Genomic DNA, 17,152 nt, shown 5'->3' on the forward strand with positions numbered 1-17,152 from the left:
CATGCAGGCTAGGAAGGAAGATGCAAATATCAATGTATTAGAAAAACACCTAAAGGCGAGTGATATGCTTTCATTCATGCATGGCTAGGAAAAATCGCCATACTGTTGCAAACATTCTTACACCACCAACTGGAAATAAATGATTCTGACATTAAACGTAAAGGTGACAATGCATTTGTATCATCACCTTGAGAAGGATCATCTTGGAATTGAGCCGAGGGCCTCTGCACTCAAAGCCAGAAACACTCCACTAAAATAAGATTCCTGTTGGTGCCAACAATTCTCCATGTTAATGCTTGTTCTAGGTGAGCAGTGAACCGATTGCAGGGCTCTTTTGAAAGCAAGGTCTGAGAACCAACAGATACATCCACACGCCGATTACTTTAGTGTTTTGAGAGAATTCCCTTTCTTGGAACGAGATTGCATGAAATAATCTTCAGGGCTTGGACAATTCCATGGCAAAACGGCACCTATCAACATTGTAGCCAACACAATATAACAACTGTTTCTGCCCGGTTTCGAACCGGGGACCTTTCGCGTGTGAGGCGAACTTGATAACCACTACACTACAGAAACAGATACCTACAGTTGATTTTTCTGTAATGAAACTGCTCCGAACTGGCTATTCCATGGGCCTCTGGCTTTAGATTTCTTTCATGCAACCTGCCCGACATCCCTAGCTGAACGCTCGTACATGCCATGCAAGACCAGATGTTTGGTATTAGCTCAGACTGGGCAGGGCTGAAGCATGAGACTCTAGCAAAGAATTATCCACTACTGCAAAGAAAAAATTGATGTTGGTTTTGAAACGCAAACTTCAAAACAACTTGAAAAGAGTACCAAGAAAAGGGCTCGTCCGGGATTTGAACCCGGGACCTCTCGCACCCAAAGCGAGAATCATACCCCTAGACCAACGAGCCCTCAAAATCCTCTTACCTCTCAAAAGCTAATACCGGCTCTAAGCCCGCAATGAAGATCATGCTGGTATCTTTATGATGATTGGTCTGTGAATACGCATGAAAGTCAGTCTCAACTTACCCTTTCTCAAACGATAGCACTATCATTTACAAGTGTCTCCTTTTATTCCGTCCCAGCTTTGGACACGTCTTACAGGAAGTCAGCCCTTATTTATATATTTCTGCAGTGGCTGAAGCTTAATGAGAAAGAGTAACAAGTTGTTCATAACAACATAAGAAACACATTGTGCATTTTCTCTCAAATACTCCTTCACTTTGTGCCAAAAGAAATACCAAGGTGAATACCTAGGCCACAGATTCAAGCTAAAGATCTTCCTGGTGAAGGCAAGGCGCAATAAAAACTGCATATCGCTGGACTAAAGCATTCCTTGCATAGCCTCTAACATCATAACATAACTGAGCTGCTAGCAGCAAGCTAACCAATACCTTTCTGAAATGAGAATGACATGTGCTTATCTGCTCAATCAGTGCTCAATCAGGCGAGATTTAGAAAAGGTGGAAAGGGTCCAAGTGGATGCCCCTTCCTTTTTAGGGTGGGTCCTGCTGACTATCATAGGATTGCTTGTAAAAGTGGTCAGGGTCAGAGGAAAAGCTGCCAACACTTCTTAGCGTTCTCTATAGATGCAGCCATTTTCTGTGACTGTAATTTCGGCCTTTTCCCAGAAGTCTCTATTCTGCCTATGCAAATTAACAAAAGCAGTGCTTATTCCTCACTTGCTCAAAGGTCCTTCCTGTCCAGAAAGCTCTGATTAAGCATGCTTATTTTCTTTTTCTGGGATATTTTAAATTGTTTCGCTGTCCAGTCTGTGGCAGTAGAAAGCTGCTTATGATGCCAGGTTTTGATGAATCCCCAAGGTACAAGTACAGAGGAATATATCAGTCTCTAGGATATGGAACTTTTAGCTAACACATCACAATATGTGATGCTTGCCAAGAAAACACTACATTCTGGAGCGCTGATGATCAGAACATTCTGCTCCTGAAGGATAGAAAAGACAGCTTGATTGAAATAAAGTCTGTTTATATTGACGCTCTCTCTCTCCCTATATATACATACATGCGTACACACACACACACAGGTATGTCATGCATTTCTTCAGATTTGTTTCAACCATTTACCATTTATTGGAGAATCCCTACTTTTCAAGTGACTGCAAATGAAGTCATCTCTGGCACTTTTTGTGCAAAGTAAGAGACGCACATGACACCTTTTTATAAAAGTCATCGGTTTCTTTGTTACTGTGTACTTTCAAAGCATGGGGCTTTCACACGTCAGGTAAACCTGATTACCACTACACAACAAAAGCAGATGCAGCTTTCTTATCTATGTCGTGATAGAACAGTTGTGAATTGAGTAGAAGAAGGGCCCTGATGTGATACTTATTACATGCAGCCTGTAAGATAGTCAAACATGCAGGCTAGGAAGGAAGATGCAAATATCAATGTATTAGAAAAACACCTAAAGGCGAGTGATATGCTTTCATTCATGCATGGCTAGGAAAAATCGCCATACTGTTGCAAACATTCTTACACCACCAACTGGAAATAAATGATTCTGACATTAAACGTAAAGGTGACAATGCATTTGTATCATCACCTTGAGAAGGATCATCTTGGAATTGAGCCGAGGGCCTCTGCACTCAAAGCCAGAAACACTCCACTAAAATAAGATTCCTGTTGGTGCCAACAATTCTCCATGTTAATGCTTGTTCTAGGTGAGCAGTGAACCGATTGCAGGGCTCTTTTGAAAGCAAGGTCTGAGAACCAACAGATACATCCACACGCCGATTACTTTAGAGTTTTGAGAGAATTCCCTTTCTTGGAACGAGATTGCATGAAATAATCTTCAGGGCTTGGACAATTCCATGGCAAAACGGCACCTATCAACATTGTAGCCAACACAATATAACAACTGTTTCTGCCCGGTTTCGAACCGGGGACCTTTCGCGTGTGAGGCGAACGTGATAACCACTACACTACAGAAACAGATACCTACAGTTGATTTTTCTGTAATGAAACTGCTCCGAACTGGCTATTCCATGGGCCTCTGGCTTTAGATTTCTTTCATGCAACCTGCCCGACATCCCTAGCTGAACGCTCGTACATGCCATGCAAGACCAGATGTTTGGTATTAGCTCAGACTGGGCAGGGCTGAAGCATGAGACTCTAGCAAAGAATTATCCACTACTGCAAAGAAAAAATTGATGTTGGTTTTGAAACGCAAACTTCAAAACAACTTGAAAAGAGTACCAAGAAAAGGGCTCGTCCGGGATTTGAACCCGGGACCTCTCGCACCCAAAGCGAGAATCATACCCCTAGACCAACGAGCCCTCAAAATCCTCTTACCTCTCAAAAGCTAATACCGGCTCTAAGCCCGCAATGAAGATCATGCTGGTATCTTTATGATGCTTGGTCTGTGAATACGCATGAAAGTCAGTCTCAACTTACCCTTTCTCAAACGATAGCACTATCATTTACAAGTGTCTCCTTTTATTCCGTCCCAGCTTTGGACACGTCTTACAGGAAGTCAGCCCTTATTTATATATTTCTTCAGTGGCTGAAGCTTAATGAGAAAGAGTAACAAGTTGTTCATAACAACATAAGAAACACATTGTGCATTTTCTCTTAAATACTCCTTCACTTTGTGCCAAAAGAAATACCAAGGTGAATACCTAGGCCACAGATTCAAGCTAAAGATCTTCCTGCTGAATGCAAGGCGCAATAAAAACTGCATATCGCTGGACTAAAGCATTCCTTGCATAGCCTCTAACATCATAACAAAACTGAGCTGCTAGCAGCAAGCTAACCAATACCTTTCTGAAATGAGAATGACATGTGCTTATCTGCTCAATCAGTGCTCAATCAGGCTCGATCAGGCGAGATTTAGAAAAGGTGGAAAGGGTCCAAGTGGATGCCCCTTCCTTTTTAGGGTGGGTCCTGCTGACTATCATAGGATTGCTTGTAAAAGTGGCCAGGGTCAGAGGAAAAGCTGCCAACACTTCTTAGCGTTCTCTATAGATGCAGCCATTTTCTGTGACTGTAATTTCGGCCTTTTCCCAGAAGTCTCTATTCTGCCTATGCAAATTAACAAAAGCAGTGCTTATTCCTCACTTGCTCAAATGTCCTTCCTGTCCAGAAAGCTCTGATTAAGCATGCTTATTTTCTTTTTCTGGGATATTTTAAATTGTTTCGCTGTCCAGTCTGTGGCAGTAGAAAGCTGCTTATGATGCCCGGTTTTGATGAATCCCCAAGGTACAAGTACAGAGGAATATATCAGTCTCTAGGATATGGAACTTTTAGCTAACACATCACAATATGTGATGCTTGCCAAGAAAACACTACATTCTGGAGCGCTGATGATCAGAACATTCTGCTCCTGAAGGATAGAAAAGACAGCTTGATTGAAATAAAGTCTGTTTATATTGACGCTCTCTCTCTCCCTATATATACATACATGCATACACACACACACACAGGTATGTCATGCATTTCTTCAGATTTGTTTCAACCATTTACCATTTATTGGAGAATCCCTACTTTTCAAGTGACTGCAAATGAAGTCATCTCTGGCACTTTTTGTGCAAAGTAAGAGACACACATGACACCTTATTATAAAAGTCATCGGTTTCTTTGTTACTGTGTACTTTCAAAGCATGGGGCTTTCACACGTCAGGTAAACCTGATTACCACTACACAACAAAAGCAGATGCAGCTTTCTTATCTATGTCGTGATAGAACAGTTGTGAATTGAGTAGAAGAAGGGCCCTGATGTGATACTTATTACATGCAGCCTGTAAGATAGTCAAACATGCAGGCTAGGAAGGAAGATGCAAATATCAATGTATTAGAAAAACACCTAAAGGCGAGTGATATGCTTTCATTCATGCATGGCTAGGAAAAATCGCCATACTGTTGCAAACATTCTTACACCACCAACTGGAAATAAATGATTCTGACATTAAACGTAAAGGTGACAATGCATTTGTATCATCACCTTGAGAAGGATCATCTTGGAATTGAGCCGAGGGCCTCTGCACTCAAAGCCAGAAACACTCCACTAAAATAAGATTGCTGTTGGTGCCAACAATTCTCCATGTTAATGCTTGTTCTAGGTGAGCAGTGAACCGATTGCAGGGCTCTTTTGAAAGCAAGGTCTGAGAACCAACAGATACATCCACACGCCGATTACTTTAGTGTTTTGAGAGAATTCCCTTTCTTGGAACGAGATTGCATGAAATAATCTTCAGGGCTTGGACAATTCCATGGCAAAACGGCACCTATCAACATTGTAGCCAACACAATATAACAACTGTTTCTGCCCGGTTTCGAACCGGGGACCTTTCGCGTGTGAGGCGAACTTGATAACCACTACACTACAGAAACAGATACCTACAGTTGATTTTTCTGTAATGAAACTGCTCCGAACTGGCTATTCCATGGGCCTCTGGCTTTAGATTTCTTTCATGCAACCTGCCCGACATCCCTAGCTGAACGCTCGTACATGCCATGCAAGACCAGATGTTTGGTATTAGCTCAGACTGGGCAGGGCTGAAGCATGAGACTCTAGCAAAGAATTATCCACTACTGCAAAGAAAAAATTGATGTTGGTTTTGAAACGCAAACTTCAAAACAACTTGAAAAGAGTACCAAGAAAAGGGCTCGTCCGGGATTTGAACCCGGGACCTCTCGCACCCAAAGCGAGAATCATACCCCTAGACCAACGAGCCCTCAAAATCCTCTTACCTCTCAAAAGCTAATACCGGCTCTAAGCCCGCAATGAAGATCATGCTGGTATCTTTATGATGCTTGGTCTGTGAATACGCATGAAAGTCAGTCTCAACTTACCCTTTCTCAAACGATAGCACTATCATTTACAAGTGTCTCCTTTTATTCCGTCCCAGCTTTGGACACGTCTTACAGGAAGTCAGCCCTTATTTATATATTTCTGCAGTGGCTGAAGCTTAATGAGAAAGAGTAACAAGTTGTTCATAACAACATAAGAAACACATTGTGCATTTTCTCTCAAATACTCCTTCACTTTGTGCCAAAAGAAATACCAAGGTGAATACCTAGGCCACAGATTCAAGCTAAAGATCTTCCTGGTGAAGGCAAGGCGCAATAAAAACTGCATATCGCTGGACTAAAGCATTCCTTGCATAGCCTCTAACATCATAACATAACTGAGCTGCTAGCAGCAAGCTAACCAATACCTTTCTGAAATGAGAATGACATGTGCTTATCTGCTCAATCAGTGCTCAATCAGGCGAGATTTAGAAAAGGTGGAAAGGGTCCAAGTGGATGCCCCTTCCTTTTTAGGGTGGGTCCTGCTGACTATCATAGGATTGCTTGTAAAAGTGGTCAGGGTCAGAGGAAAAGCTGCCAACACTTCTTAGCGTTCTCTATAGATGCAGCCATTTTCTGTGACTGTAATTTCGGCCTTTTCCCAGAAGTCTCTATTCTGCCTATGCAAATTAACAAAAGCAGTGCTTATTCCTCACTTGCTCAAAGGTCCTTCCTGTCCAGAAAGCTCTGATTAAGCATGCTTATTTTCTTTTTCTGGGATATTTTAAATTGTTTCGCTGTCCAGTCTGTGGCAGTAGAAAGCTGCTTATGATGCCAGGTTTTGATGAATCCCCAAGGTACAAGTACAGAGGAATATATCAGTCTCTAGGATATGGAACTTTTAGCTAACACATCACAATATGTGATGCTTGCCAAGAAAACACTACATTCTGGAGCGCTGATGATCAGAACATTCTGCTCCTGAAGGATAGAAAAGACAGCTTGATTGAAATAAAGTCTGTTTATATTGACGCTCTCTCTCTCCCTATATATACATACATGCGTACACACACACACACAGGTATGTCATGCATTTCTTCAGATTTGTTTCAACCATTTACCATTTATTGGAGAATCCCTACTTTTCAAGTGACTGCAAATGAAGTCATCTCTGGCACTTTTTGTGCAAAGTAAGAGACGCACATGACACCTTTTTATAAAAGTCATCGGTTTCTTTGTTACTGTGTACTTTCAAAGCATGGGGCTTTCACACGTCAGGTAAACCTGATTACCACTACACAACAAAAGCAGATGCAGCTTTCTTATCTATGTCGTGATAGAACAGTTGTGAATTGAGTAGAAGAAGGGCCCTGATGTGATACTTATTACATGCAGCCTGTAAGATAGTCAAACATGCAGGCTAGGAAGGAAGATGCAAATATCAATGTATTAGAAAAACACCTAAAGGCGAGTGATATGCTTTCATTCATGCATGGCTAGGAAAAATCGCCATACTGTTGCAAACATTCTTACACCACCAACTGGAAATAAATGATTCTGACATTAAACGTAAAGGTGACAATGCATTTGTATCATCACCTTGAGAAGGATCATCTTGGAATTGAGCCGAGGGCCTCTGCACTCAAAGCCAGAAACACTCCACTAAAATAAGATTCCTGTTGGTGCCAACAATTCTCCATGTTAATGCTTGTTCTAGGTGAGCAGTGAACCGATTGCAGGGCTCTTTTGAAAGCAAGGTCTGAGAACCAACAGATACATCCACAAGCCGATTACTTTAGAGTTTTGAGAGAATTCCCTTTCTTGGAACGAGATTGCATGAAATAATCTTCAGGGCTTGGACAATTCCATGGCAAAACGGCACCTATCAACATTGTAGCCAACACAATATAACAACTGTTTCTGCCCGGTTTCGAACCGGGGACCTTTCGCGTGTGAGGCGAACGTGATAACCACTACACTACAGAAACAGATACCTACAGTTGATTTTTCTGTAATGAAACTGCTCCGAACTGGCTATTCCATGGGCCTCTGGCTTTAGATTTCTTTCATGCAACCTGCCCGACATCCCTAGCTGAACGCTCGTACATGCCATGCAAGACCAGATGTTTGGTATTAGCTCAGACTGGGCAGGGCTGAAGCATGAGACTCTAGCAAAGAATTATCCACTACTGCAAAGAAAAAATTGATGTTGGTTTTGAAACGCAAACTTCAAAACAACTTGAAAAGAGTACCAAGAAAAGGGCTCGTCCGGGATTTGAACCCGGGACCTCTCGCACCCAAAGCGAGAATCATACCCCTAGACCAACGAGCCCTCAAAACCCTCTTACCTCTCAAAAGCTAATACCGGCTCTAAGCCCGCAATGAAGATCATGCTGGTATCTTTATGATGCTTGGTCTGTGAATACGCATGAAAGTCAGTCTCAACTTACCCTTTCTCAAACGATAGCACTATCATTTACAAGTGTCTCCTTTTATTCCGTCCCAGCTTTGGACACGTCTTACAGGAAGTCAGCCCTTATTTATATATTTCTTCAGTGGCTGAAGCTTAATGAGAAAGAGTAACAAGTTGTTCATAACAACATAAGAAACACATTGTGCATTTTCTCTTAAATACTCCTTCACTTTGTGCCAAAAGAAATACCAAGGTGAATACCTAGGCCACAGATTCAAGCTAAAGATCTTCCTGCTGAATGCAAGGCGCAATAAAAACTGCATATCGCTGGACTAAAGCATTCCTTGCATAGCCTCTAACATCATAACATAACTGAGCTGCTAGCAGCAAGCTAACCAATACCTTTCTGAAATGAGAATGACATGTGCTTATCTGCTCAATCAGTGCTCAATCAGGCGAGATTTAGAAAAGGTGGAAAGGGTCCAAGTGGATGCCCCTTCCTTTTTAGGGTGGGTCCTGCTGACTATCATAGGATTGCTTGTAAAAGTGGCCAGGGTCAGAGGAAAAGCTGCCAACACTTCTTAGCGTTCTCTATAGATGCAGCCATTTTCTGTGACTGTAATTTCGGCCTTTTCCCAGAAGTCTCTATTCTGCCTATGCAAATTAACAAAAGCAGTGCTTATTCCTCACTTGCTCAAATGTCCTTCCTGTCCAGAAAGCTCTGATTAAGCATGCTTATTTTCTTTTTCTGGGATATTTTAAATTGTTTCGCTGTCCAGTCTGTGGCAGTAGAAAGCTGCTTATGATGCCCGGTTTTGATGAATCCCCAAGGTACAAGTACAGAGGAATATATCAGTCTCTAGGATATGGAACTTTTAGCTAACACATCACAATATGTGATGCTTGCCAAGAAAACACTACATTCTGGAGCGCTGATGATCAGAACATTCTGCTCCTGAAGGATAGAAAAGACAGCTTGATTGAAATAAAGTCTGTTTATATTGACGCTCTCTCTCTCCCTATATATACATACATGCATACACACACACACACAGGTATGTCATGCATTTCTTCAGATTTGTTTCAACCATTTACCATTTATTGGAGAATCCCTACTTTTCAAGTGACTGCAAATGAAGTCATCTCTGGCACTTTTTGTGCAAAGTAAGAGACACACATGACACCTTATTATAAAAGTCATCGGTTTCTTTGTTACTGTGTACTTTCAAAGCATGGGGCTTTCACACGTCAGGTAAACCTGATTACCACTACACAACAAAAGCAGATGCAGCTTTCTTATCTATGTCGTGATAGAACAGTTGTGAATTGAGTAGAAGAAGGGCCCTGATGTGATACTTATTACATGCAGCCTGTAAGATAGTCAAACATGCAGGCTAGGAAGGAAGATGCAAATATCAATGTATTAGAAAAACACCTAAAGGCGAGTGATATGCTTTCATTCATGCATGGCTAGGAAAAATCGCCATACTGTTGCAAACATTCTTACACCACCAACTGGAAATAAATGATTCTGACATTAAACGTAAAGGTGACAATGCATTTGTATCATCACCTTGAGAAGGATCATCTTGGAATTGAGCCGAGGGCCTCTGCACTCAAAGCCAGAAACACTCCACTAAAATAAGATTCCTGTTGGTGCCAACAATTCTCCATGTTAATGCTTGTTCTAGGTGAGCAGTGAACCGATTGCAGGGCTCTTTTGAAAGCAAGGTCTGAGAACCAACAGATACATCCACACGCCGATTACTTTAGTGTTTTGAGAGAATTCCCTTTCTTGGAACGAGATTGCATGAAATAATCTTCAGGGCTTGGACAATTCCATGGCAAAACGGCACCTATCAACATTGTAGCCAACACAATATAACAACTGTTTCTGCCCGGTTTCGAACCGGGGACCTTTCGCGTGTGAGGCGAACTTGATAACCACTACACTACAGAAACAGATACCTACAGTTGATTTTTCTGTAATGAAACTGCTCCGAACTGGCTATTCCATGGGCCTCTGGCTTTAGATTTCTTTCATGCAACCTGCCCGACATCCCTAGCTGAACGCTCGTACATGCCATGCAAGACCAGATGTTTGGTATTAGCTCAGACTGGGCAGGGCTGAAGCATGAGACTCTAGCAAAGAATTATCCACTACTGCAAAGAAAAAATTGATGTTGGTTTTGAAACGCAAACTTCAAAACAACTTGAAAAGAGTACCAAGAAAAGGGCTCGTCCGGGATTTGAACCCGGGACCTCTCGCACCCAAAGCGAGAATCATACCCCTAGACCAACGAGCCCTCAAAATCCTCTTACCTCTCAAAAGCTAATACCGGCTCTAAGCCCGCAATGAAGATCATGCTGGTATCTTTATGATGATTGGTCTGTGAATACGCATGAAAGTCAGTCTCAACTTACCCTTTCTCAAACGATAGCACTATCATTTACAAGTGTCTCCTTTTATTCCGTCCCAGCTTTGGACACGTCTTACAGGAAGTCAGCCCTTATTTATATATTTCTGCAGTGGCTGAAGCTTAATGAGAAAGAGTAACAAGTTGTTCATAACAACATAAGAAACACATTGTGCATTTTCTCTCAAATACTCCTTCACTTTGTGCCAAAAGAAATACCAAGGTGAATACCTAGGCCACAGATTCAAGCTAAAGATCTTCCTGGTGAAGGCAAGGCGCAATAAAAACTGCATATCGCTGGACTAAAGCATTCCTTGCATAGCCTCTAACATCATAACATAACTGAGCTGCTAGCAGCAAGCTAACAGATACCTTTCTGAAATGAGAATGACATGTGCTTATCTGCTCAATCAGTGCTCAATCAGGCGAGATTTAGAAAAGGTGGAAAGGGTCCAAGTGGATGCCCCTTCCTTTTTAGGGTGGGTCCTGCTGACTATCATAGGATTGCTTGTAAAAGTGGTCAGGGTCAGAGGAAAAGCTGCCAACACTTCTTAGCGTTCTCTATAGATGCAGCCATTTTCTGTGACTGTAATTTCGGCCTTTTCCCAGAAGTCTCTATTCTGCCTATGCAAATTAACAAAAGCAGTGCTTATTCCTCACTTGCTCAAAGGTCCTTCCTGTCCAGAAAGCTCTGATTAAGCATGCTTATTTTCTTTTTCTGGGATATTTTAAATTGTTTCGCTGTCCAGTCTGTGGCAGTAGAAAGCTGCTTATGATGCCAGGTTTTGATGAATCCCCAAGGTACAAGTACAGAGGAATATATCAGTCTCTAGGATATGGAACTTTTAGCTAACACATCACAATATGTGATGCTTGCCAAGAAAACACTACATTCTGGAGCGCTGATGATCAGAACATTCTGCTCCTGAAGGATAGAAAAGACAGCTTGATTGAAATAAAGTCTGTTTATATTGACGCTCTCTCTCTCCCTATATATACATACATGCGTACACACACACACACAGGTATGTCATGCATTTCTTCAGATTTGTTTCAACCATTTACCATTTATTGGAGAATCCCTACTTTTCAAGTGACTGCAAATGAAGTCATCTCTGGCACTTTTTGTGCAAAGTAAGAGACGCACATGACACCTTTTTATAAAAGTCATCGGTTTCTTTGTTACTGTGTACTTTCAAAGCATGGGGCTTTCACACGTCAGGTAAACCTGATTACCACTACACAACAAAAGCAGATGCAGCTTTCTTATCTATGTCGTGATAGAACAGTTGTGAATTGAGTAGAAGAAGGGCCCTGATGTGATACTTATTACATGCAGCCTGTAAGATAGTCAAACATGCAGGCTAGGAAGGAAGATGCAAATATCAATGTATTAGAAAAACACCTAAAGGCGAGTGATATGCTTTCATTCATGCATGGCTAGGAAAAATCGCCATACTGTTGCAAACATTCTTACACCACCAACTGGAAATAAATGATTCTGACATTAAACGTAAAGGTGACAATGCATTTGTATCATCACCTTGAGAAGGATCATCTTGGAATTGAGCCGAGGGCCTCTGCACTCAAAGCCAGAAACACTCCACTAAAATAAGATTCCTGTTGGTGCCAACAATTCTCCATGTTAATGCTTGTTCTAGGTGAGCAGTGAACCGATTGCAGGGCTCTTTTGAAAGCAAGGTCTGAGAACCAACAGATACATCCACACGCCGATTACTTTAGAGTTTTGAGAGAATTCCCTTTCTTGGAACGAGATTGCATGAAATAATCTTCAGGGCTTGGACAATTCCATGGCAAAACGGCACCTATCAACATTGTAGCCAACACAATATAACAACTGTTTCTGCCCGGTTTCGAACCGGGGACCTTTCGCGTGTGAGGCGAACGTGATAACCACTACACTACAGAAACAGATACCTACAGTTGATTTTTCTGTAATGAAACTGCTCCGAACTGGCTATTCCATGGGCCTCTGGCTTTAGATTTCTTTCATGCAACCTGCCCGACATCCCTAGCTGAACGCTCGTACATGCCATGCAAGACCAGATGTTTGGTATTAGCTCAGACTGGGCAGGGCTGAAGCATGAGACTCTAGCAAAGAATTATCCACTACTGCAAAGAAAAAATTGATGTTGGTTTTGAAACGCAAACTTCAAAACAACTTGAAAAGAGTACCAAGAAAAGGGCTCGTCCGGGATTTGAACCCGGGACCTCTCGCACCCAAAGCGAGAATCATACCCCTAGACCAACGAGCCCTCAAAATCCTCTTACCTCTCAAAAGCTAATACCGGCTCTAAGCCCGCAATGAAGATCATGCTGGTATCTTTATGATGCTTGGTCTGTGAATACGCATGAAAGTCAGTCTCAACTTACCCTTTCTCAAACGATAGCACTATCATTTACAAGTGTCTCCTTTTATTCCGTCCCAGCTTTGGACACGTCTTACAGGAAGTCAGCCCTTATTTATATATTTCTTCAGTGGCTGAAGCTTAATGAGAAAGAGTAACAAGTTGTTCATAACAACATAAGAAACACATTGTGCATTTTCTCTTAAATACTCCTTCACTTTGTGCCAAAAGAAATACCAAGGTGAATACCTAGGCCACAGATTCAAGCTAAAGATCTTCCTGCTGAATGCAAGGCGCAATAAAAACTGCATATCGCTGGACTAAAGCATTCCTTGCATAGCCTCTAACATCATAACAAAACTGAGCTGCTAGCAGCAAGCTAACCAATACCTTTCTGAAATGAGAATGACATGTGCTTATCTGCTCAATCAGTGCTCAATCAGGCTCGATCAGGCGAGATTTAGAAAAGGTGGAAAGGGTCCAAGTGGATGCCCCTTCCTTTTTAGGGTGGGTCCTGCTGACTATCATAGGATTGCTTGTAAAAGTGGCCAGGGTCAGAGGAAAAGCTGCCAACACTTCTTAGCGTTCTCTATAGATGCAGCCATTTTCTGTGACTGTAATTTCGGCCTTTTCCCAGAAGTCTCTATTCTGCCTATGCAAATTAACAAAAGCAGTGCTTATTCCTCACTTGCTCAAATGTCCTTCCTGTCCAGAAAGCTCTGATTAAGCATGCTTATTTTCTTTTTCTGGGATATTTTAAATTGTTTCGCTGTCCAGTCTGTGGCAGTAGAAAGCTGCTTATGATGCCAGGTTTTGATGAATCCCCAAGGTACAAGTACAGAGGAATATATCAGTCTCTAGGATATGGAACTTTTAGCTAACACATCACAATATGTGATGCTTGCCAAGAAAACACTACATTCTGGAGCGCTGATGATCAGAACATTCTGCTCCTGAAGGATAGAAAAGACAGCTTGATTGAAATAAAGTCTGTTTATATTGACGCTCTCTCTCTCCCTATATATACATACATGCATACACACACACACACAGGTATGTCATGCATTTCTTCAGATTTGTTTCAACCATTTACCATTTATTGGAGAATCCCTACTTTTCAAGTGACTGCAAATGAAGTCATCTCTGGCACTTTTTGTGCAAAGTAAGAGACACACATGACACCTTATTATAAAAGTCATCGGTTTCTTTGTTACTGTGTACTTTCAAAGCATGGGGCTTTCACACGTCAGGTAAACCTGATTACCACTACACAACAAAAGCAGATGCAGCTTTCTTATCTATGTCGTGATAGAACAGTTGTGAATTGAGTAGAAGAAGGGCCCTGATGTGATACTTATTACATGCAGCCTGTAAGATAGTCAAACATGCAGGCTAGGAAGGAAGATGCAAATATCAATGTATTAGAAAAACACCTAAAGGCGAGTGATATGCTTTCATTCATGCATGGCTAGGAAAAATCGCCATACTGTTGCAAACATTCTTACACCACCAACTGGAAATAAATGATTCTGACATTAAACGTAAAGGTGACAATGCATTTGTATCATCACCTTGAGAAGGATCATCTTGGAATTGAGCCGAGGGCCTCTGCACTCAAAGCCAGAAACACTCCACTAAAATAAGATTCCTGTTGGTGCCAACAATTCTCCATGTTAATGCTTGTTCTAGGTGAGCAGTGAACCGATTGCAGGGCTCTTTTGAAAGCAAGGTCTGAGAACCAACAGATACATCCACACGCCGATTACTTTAGTGTTTTGAGAGAATTCCCTTTCTTGGAACGAGATTGCATGAAATAATCTTCAGGGCTTGGACAATTCCATGGCAAAACGGCACCTATCAACATTGTAGCCAACACAATATAACAACTGTTTCTGCCCGGTTTCGAACCGGGGACCTTTCGCGTGTGAGGCGAACTTGATAACCACTACACTACAGAAACAGATACCTACAGTTGATTTTTCTGTAATGAAACTGCTCCGAACTGGCTATTCCATGGGCCTCTGGCTTTAGATTTCTTTCATGCAACCTGCCCGACATCCCTAGCTGAACGCTCGTACATGCCATGCACGACCAGATGTTTGGTATTAGCTCAGACTGGGCAGGGCTGAAGCATGAGACTCTAGCAAAGAATTATCCACTACTGCAAAGAAAAAATTGATGTTGGTTTTGAAACGCAAACTTCAAAACAACTTGAAAAGAGTACCAAGAAAAGGGCTCGTCCGGGATTTGAACCCGGGACCTCTCGCACCCAAAGCGAGAATCATACCCCTAGACCAACGAGCCCTCAAAATCCTCTTACCTCTCAAAAGCTAATACCGGCTCTAAGCCCGCAATGAAGATCATGCTGGTATCTTTATGATGCTTGGTCTGTGAAAACGCATGAAAGTCAGTCTCAACTTACCCTTTCTCAAACGATAGCACTATCATTTACAAGTGTCTCCTTTTATTCCGTCCCAGCTTTGGACACGTCTTACAGGAAGTCAGCCCTTATTTATATATTTCTGCAGTGGCTGAAGCTTAATGAGAAAGAGTAACAAGTTGTTCATAACAACATAAGAAACACATTGTGCATTTTCTCTCAAATACTCCTTCACTTTGTGCCAAAAGAAATACCAAGGTGAATACCTAGGCCACAGATTCAAGCTAAAGATCTTCCTGCTGAATGCAAGGCGCAATAAAAACTGCATATCGCTGGACTAAAGCATTCCTTGCATAGCCTCTAACATCATAACATAACTGAGCTGCTAGCAGCAAGCTAACCAATACCTTTCTGAAATGAGAATGACATGTGCTTATCTGCTCAATCAGTGCTCAATCAGGCGAGATTTAGAAAAGGTGGAAAGGGTCCAAGTGGATGCCCCTTCCTTTTTAGGGTGGGTCCTGCTGACTATCATAGGATTGCTTGTAAAAGTGGTCAGGGTCAGAGGAAAAGCTGCCAACACTTCTTAGCGTTCTCTATAGATGCAGCCATTTTCTGTGACTGTAATTTCGGCCTTTTCCCAGAAGTCTCTATTCTGCCTATGCAAATTAACAAAAGCAGTGCTTATTCCTCACTTGCTCAAAGGTCCTTCCTGTCCAGAAAGCTCTGATTAAGCATACTTATTTTCTTTTTCTGGGATATTTTAAATTGTTTCGCTGTCCAGTCTGTGGCAGTAGAAAGCTGCTTATGATGCCAGGTTTTGATGAATCCCCAAGGTACAAGTACAGAGGAATATATCAGTCTCTAGGATATGGAACTTTTAGCTAACACATCACAATATGTGATGCTTGCCAAGAAAACACTACATTCTGGAGCGCTGATGATCAGAACATTCTGCTCCTGAAGGATAGAAAAGACAGCTTGATTGAAATAAAGTCTGTTTATATTGACGCTCTCTCTCTCCCTATATATACATACATGCGTACACACACACACACAGGTATGTCATGCATTTCTTCAGATTTGTTTCAACCATTTACCATTTATTGGAGAATCCCTACTTTTCAAGTGACTGCAAATGAAGTCATCTCTGGCACTTTTTGTGCAAAGTAAGAGACGCACATGACACCTTTTTATAAAAGTCATCGGTTTCTTTGTTACTGTGTACTTTCAAAGCATGGGGCTTTCACACGTCAGGTAAACCTGATTACCACTACACAACAAAAGCAGATGCAGCTTTCTTATCTATGTCGTGATAGAACAGTTGTGAATTGAGTAGAAGAAGGGCCCTGATGTGATACTTATTACATGCAGCCTGTAAGATAGTCAAACATGCAGGCTAGGAAGGAAGATGCAAATATCAATGTATTAGAAAAACACCTAAAGGCGAGTGATATGCTTTCATTCATGCATGGCTAGGAAAAATCGCCATACTGTTGCAAACATTCTTACACCACCAACTGGAAATAAATGATTCTGACATTAAACGTAAAGGTGACAATGCATTTGTATCATCACCTTGAGAAGGATCATCTTGGAATTGAGCCGAGGGCCTCTGCACTCAAAGCCAGAAACACTCCACTAAAATAAGATTCCTGTTGGTGCCAACAATTCTCCATGTTAATGCTTGTTCTAGGTGAGCAGTGAACCGATTGCAGGGCTCTTTTGAAAGCAAGGTCTGAGAACCAACAGATACATCCACACGCCGATTACTTTAGTGTTTTGAGAGAATTCCCTTTCTTGGAACGAGATTG

The 17,152-nt window shown here is 41.7% G+C and overlaps 10 non-coding genes across 10 annotated transcripts; all 10 read right to left on the minus strand.

The window, feature by feature from the left end:
* Positions 1-848: 848 nt before the first annotated feature.
* On the minus strand, positions 849-920 carry TRNAP-UGG (transfer RNA proline (anticodon UGG)). Its single transcript has one exon. It is a non-coding gene; the product is annotated as a tRNA-Pro (tRNA).
* Positions 921-2,890: 1,970 nt separating this feature from the next.
* Positions 2,891-2,963, minus strand: TRNAV-CAC (transfer RNA valine (anticodon CAC)). The gene has a single exon. It is a non-coding gene; the product is annotated as a tRNA-Val (tRNA).
* Positions 2,964-3,235: 272 nt separating this feature from the next.
* Positions 3,236-3,307, minus strand: TRNAP-UGG (transfer RNA proline (anticodon UGG)). Its single transcript has one exon. It is a non-coding gene; the product is annotated as a tRNA-Pro (tRNA).
* Positions 3,308-5,632: 2,325 nt separating this feature from the next.
* TRNAP-UGG (transfer RNA proline (anticodon UGG)) lies at positions 5,633-5,704 on the minus strand. Its single transcript has one exon. It is a non-coding gene; the product is annotated as a tRNA-Pro (tRNA).
* A 1,970-nt stretch (positions 5,705-7,674) lies between these two features.
* Positions 7,675-7,747, minus strand: TRNAV-CAC (transfer RNA valine (anticodon CAC)). The gene has a single exon. It is a non-coding gene; the product is annotated as a tRNA-Val (tRNA).
* Positions 7,748-8,019: 272 nt separating this feature from the next.
* Positions 8,020-8,091, minus strand: TRNAP-UGG (transfer RNA proline (anticodon UGG)). Its single transcript has one exon. It is a non-coding gene; the product is annotated as a tRNA-Pro (tRNA).
* Positions 8,092-10,406: 2,315 nt separating this feature from the next.
* TRNAP-UGG (transfer RNA proline (anticodon UGG)) lies at positions 10,407-10,478 on the minus strand. Its single transcript has one exon. It is a non-coding gene; the product is annotated as a tRNA-Pro (tRNA).
* Positions 10,479-12,448: 1,970 nt separating this feature from the next.
* TRNAV-CAC (transfer RNA valine (anticodon CAC)) lies at positions 12,449-12,521 on the minus strand. The gene has a single exon. It is a non-coding gene; the product is annotated as a tRNA-Val (tRNA).
* A 272-nt stretch (positions 12,522-12,793) lies between these two features.
* Positions 12,794-12,865, minus strand: TRNAP-UGG (transfer RNA proline (anticodon UGG)). Its single transcript has one exon. It is a non-coding gene; the product is annotated as a tRNA-Pro (tRNA).
* Positions 12,866-15,190: 2,325 nt separating this feature from the next.
* On the minus strand, positions 15,191-15,262 carry TRNAP-UGG (transfer RNA proline (anticodon UGG)). Its single transcript has one exon. It is a non-coding gene; the product is annotated as a tRNA-Pro (tRNA).
* Positions 15,263-17,152: the final 1,890 nt, after the last annotated feature.

This window comes from Triturus cristatus, chromosome 8 (assembly GCF_964204655.1).
Source record: "Triturus cristatus chromosome 8, aTriCri1.1, whole genome shotgun sequence".
In the NCBI taxonomy this organism is placed as follows: domain Eukaryota; kingdom Metazoa; phylum Chordata; class Amphibia; order Caudata; family Salamandridae; genus Triturus; species Triturus cristatus.